Source organism: Cibotium barometz, chromosome 48 (assembly GCF_041138505.1).
Source record: "Cibotium barometz isolate CiBa-2024 chromosome 48, ASM4113850v1, whole genome shotgun sequence".
In the NCBI taxonomy this organism is placed as follows: Eukaryota; Viridiplantae; Streptophyta; class Polypodiopsida; order Cyatheales; family Cibotiaceae; genus Cibotium; species Cibotium barometz.
Window position 1 is genome coordinate 35,719,283 of NC_141093.1, and position 4,686 is coordinate 35,723,968.

Here is a 4,686-nt window from a genome sequence, read left to right on the forward strand (position 1 = left end):
ATATATATATATATATATAACCCTTGTTATATATCGTGCACATGTGTGTGCAAGACTTATGCTCATTTTTGTAAAAAAGCTCAATATTGTTTGAAAAATATTTATGACTCTTTGCTACTTTATTAATTTCTTCATGATTTTATATGCCATTATATATTTTTACATGGTTGACTTATTTGAACGTGTCCTTCACTCCTAGTTTAAAAGATAAGAAAGTGTTAAGATTTCTCCTTGCACTAAGATCCGAACACATTTCTCTCTCTTTATATACATGCCCTAATTTATACACACCATTGTGTAGACTTCTCTCTCTCTCTCTCTCTCTCTCTCTCTCTCTATATATATATATATATATACACACTAATTTATACACACCAGCCATTGTGTATCGATTCTTCCTCTCTCTCTCTCCCTCTCCTCTCATTTTTCCTAGTCTCACTTTCCGGCCGTTTAATCTCTCTCAAGCCGCCTCCTAAAATGAAAATGGTAAAGTAAACAGGTTTCAATTAAAAATTTAGATGTTCGTTCACACTCCTGGATTTAAACTAACACGCGTACAGAGAGTGTATTTGGAGACACGTAGAAGGGACGGAAGAAACAAACTCTCCCATGTCTTCTTTACAACAGTCACAATCCTCATCATAGAAATCCAAAATGTGAGGTTTTTTTAACTAATGATCGAACTTCATTTTGGGAGCGAGAAATCACAAGATAACATGAGCGCACGAGTACGACGTTCGTGTGTGGGGGCACGTGTGAGCATGTACACACGTGTGTTCAGAAAGGTGCAGAAGGCAGTTTGGGAGGAGGCGTAGTTTGCCTCTGGCTCTCTTGGATACCTACAGGAGGAACTGGTTGATGAGGTGAGACATCTACACAGGGCTGTAAAAATCAAAATTAAAAAAAATGAGGCAGCATTATGTGATTAATCAAAGAAAACCTCTTCTCTGATTAAGATTAAAGAACTCCACACAGATCTAGCTTAAGGGCCTAGTACCGTTGTGAAAATTTCCATGGCTTCTCCTGCATCTTTCGTTTGTAGTATATCAATTGCCGCATCCTGCATCACGAACAAAATCACTTTTATATTAAATACGCGGTAAATTCCTAATTAACACCTCCATAATTAAAACTCTTAATGATGATAAAACATACATCATTAAGGAGATGGCTGACCTGGGCCTCTGCAATCTGATCTTCGTAAAGCGTGCGGGGCTCGGTTTCAAGGGAAGACGTCCGTTGGCCCTCAGGGGCGACGCTGATGCACGAAGGGGGCGGAGGAGGAGGAGGAGGAGGAGGAGGAGCCGCCTCCAGTCTGCTATGCGGGGCTTGCTGCGCCACTGTGACAAACTGTGTTGTGATTGGCTACGAGGAAAAACAAGATCTCAAGGGCCTGAGTAAATGGAGAGAGAGAGAGTGTTCTTCCATAATTTGACTTGGTCTTTACCGACCACTAGTATATTAGCTCGACACACGTGTATTAAAGTTTGCCTTACACGTTTCGCTTTCCTATCTCTCCATGTGGGATCTCCTCCTCCTCCTCCTCCTCTTCTTCTTCATCATCATAGGAATAACCATGGTCTGTACACATGATGAGCCATGAGAGTCTTTGGCCCTTGGGCACACTACAATAAACCCCCACAACGTTTTTTGCTTTTTTGATTAATTCATTTCTCATTGCTAGTGTAAGGTATTCTTGGACATGTGTTTGCATGCTCGGTTTCTTGTATTTTGCATTTTTCGTCTACGGTTGCGTCTGCCATGGTCCTGTTGTTGCCATGCCGTGGTGATTGGTTCCCGTGCCATGCCTTGGTGCCCATGCTGTGTTGCCATGCCGTGGTCCCTGTGGTTCTTCTGAGGCTTCCCGCGAGCTCATGCTTCGCTCGTTGGTTCCTGTTTTACTGGGCACAGTGCTTCCAACACCTTGTACGTAACTTCCTTTTGGAATTGCATGGAGTTGTTTCATCAACAGTCGTCTTCATCCTCAAAGTGCATGCTTCTTGTTCCTGGTTGGTTACACTTTTGGTGAGCACGCTGCTTCGACCGCCTTTTAGTCATCATATCCGGCTTCCAGTATGCATATATCGGATCATCGGATTTCATCTTCTGGAGATCTGTCGTGGACAGCCGTGCCTTTTGGACGCTTTTTATTCTACAAGTTATGGTCTCCTCTTCTATTTAATGGCAATGCGCGTTGTCTTGTTCATCTACTTTCCCGTCTGCTCTGTGTTCCCCTCGCTGCCTTGCTCTTGATTGTTGTTATGGCTCCTAAAAGAAAACCCATGCATGACATCAGTAATATCATGCAAGTCGACCACCGACCATCTTTCCCCTCTGATGAAGGTCGTCCATCGATTTGCGGTCTAGCACGACCTACAACAGTTTTGCAGTCCCCATGGACATCTACTGTGCCCAGACAACAAGCCGCTTCTATGTAGAATCGTGTTGTGACACCTCCCGAAGGCCCTTCCACACTTCGTCATTTGCATGCTATCAAGCAGGGAGCTCAATCTTCTGGTCTATATAAGCTCTAGTTCTAATTAATTTATTATATATATGTCTTTTCTGCTATGTATAAGCTCCGAGAAGTTTTTTCATGTCTTCTTCTTATACATTAATAGTACGTTGATTGATTAAACAATGTGTGCACATGTTCACTGATTGTTTGCACTGTTGATAAGATTTTGTGGTTAATAATAAAAAGCATAAGAATAAGATGCAATTTAAGCATGCACTTATTGTATTACCAGGCACTTACTGTAAATAAGCACTCAAAACGTTTCTATGTTTCTATAGTATATATTCAGTGTAGAGAAGTCGTAAACAGTGAATTCTGTTTTGCTTACTGTAGTAGTCATCCGAGAATACCTTACACTAGCAATGAATAATAAATTAATCAAAAAATCAAAAACATTGTGGGCTCTTATTAGTCGTCTTTCATAACGTTTTGTACACTGGTCGTTATAAAAAATTAACTAGTGATACTTTATTACTGGGTGCTCATTTAATTTATGTGTCTTGCTTATAATAAATTAAACAGAAACGTGAAAACGTTGTTGGCGCTTACATTAGAGGCTTACTGTACAACTTACTGTGTAGGATCCACACAGTGCGACAACAAAGGTAAACAACCAATGACAGAAATGCAAATTCGGAGCCTTCTGTGCACAAGACGCTTGCATTTCCTCCAAAGAAGAAAACAAAGCTCTTCGAAGTGTCAGTGACCGTGGCTATTGGGAATGGAGATATACAATTGTCATATTGGGAACCACTAGAAGAATTTATAAGAATAGATTGTTTAAAAGGGCTCTTTGCACTAGAGAAAGGTGGTACTTTGGACCACTTGCATTTTCAGATGGTCCTCAGTTTGATGGCTCCATCTCTTATAAGTATAGGCAAAGCTATAAAACGATATTTAGGATGATATTTTTTCAAACGAGAGGGTGGATTGGTGATGTGTAGAGGTCAGACAAATTAAAATGCACACCTTCACATGGTAGGTTACTGTGTATGAAAGACTTGTACAAGCCGCACTTCAAGTTCTTCTCTGTGAGATCCCACTGCCCCCTCCGCACACCGGATTCCCGGTAGAGCTGGCAGCAGAAGCAACTCCCTCATGCGCGGGGTAGGGTTTCCCACTCGGGGCCTCGCCCTGAAATGTCTGGGCGCACGAGACTAAGCTAGTGGTCATTCCGAAAACCGAAAGCGGGAAAATTTTCCATGCCCGGAAAACGGGGACGATTCCACCATTTTTATTTTCTTAACGAATTTTTCTAACGAAGTCAAGATACTGAACTAACCTTCATCTGAATAAACCAGATAGAAGGGAAATGATTACGGACTTAACTTGAAGGGATCAACGCTTTTTTCCTAATTGAATCAGGCACAGCCGTTGATCTATTCATTAGAGAAGTCTTCAGGCTTTTATTTAACTACTCGAGCTCTAAACGTATTCCTATTAATCAATTTTATTATTAAAACTCTACTGCCACCGCCCAACCATTGGAATTGGTAGAACCAGACAAGTACTCACCCACCCATAATTGAATGCCTTTCTTAACTTTTGCTTTAGAATACAGATACGCACACACTCCTCTTTAAACTTTAACTTATAAAATAATCCATTGACAAACAATTATTGGTTACAGATGTCATAACTCAAAATTTCCATTCAATCCTTGTTTCTCACAAAAAAACAGTATCACTCTGGACTCTCCGTTGAGACTAGCTGGTCAGCAGCAGCGAGATCCAGTAATAACAGATTACAATAAACATTGGTCCATCATATAATATATATCTTCCATGACATACGCATGGGTATCCTAAGCACCACGAGCCCGTGCATCGCCTGGTCAGAACCCTCCAGGATCCTCCTTAGGTGTCGTGGCACTTCTCTCAGCAGGGACCGCTTCGTCGGCCCTCGCCCATCGTACCGGAAGCACACCATTTTTCACCAAGGCTGGTCAAGACCTGGGCAGGTTTTTGCCGCGTGAGCCGTCCTTTGAACACTCCTCACCAGTTGTTGCAAACGAACTTCCCTTAGAAAAACACATATACCAAATGCTCCCTCCAGCATTCTGGCGTAAGACAGTCCTTTAAGAAAACAGGGTTTCTATGTAAGTTTTCATTTTTTATTTTCTTTTGAATATAATGAGTATATCTTAAATCCGTATCCCAATACTTCTA

General features: G+C 41.4%; 1 long non-coding RNA gene across 1 annotated transcript; it reads right to left on the reverse strand.

Annotated features, from left to right (window-relative positions):
- Positions 1–487: 487 nt before the first annotated feature.
- LOC147611122 (uncharacterized) lies at positions 488–1,438 on the reverse strand. Its single transcript, XR_015263868.1, has 3 exons — positions 1,177–1,438; positions 998–1,060; positions 488–882 (listed from the first exon to the last, which is right to left on the reverse strand). It is a non-coding gene; the product is annotated as an uncharacterized LOC147611122 (long non-coding RNA).
- Between the last annotated feature and the right edge of the window lie 3,248 nt (positions 1,439–4,686).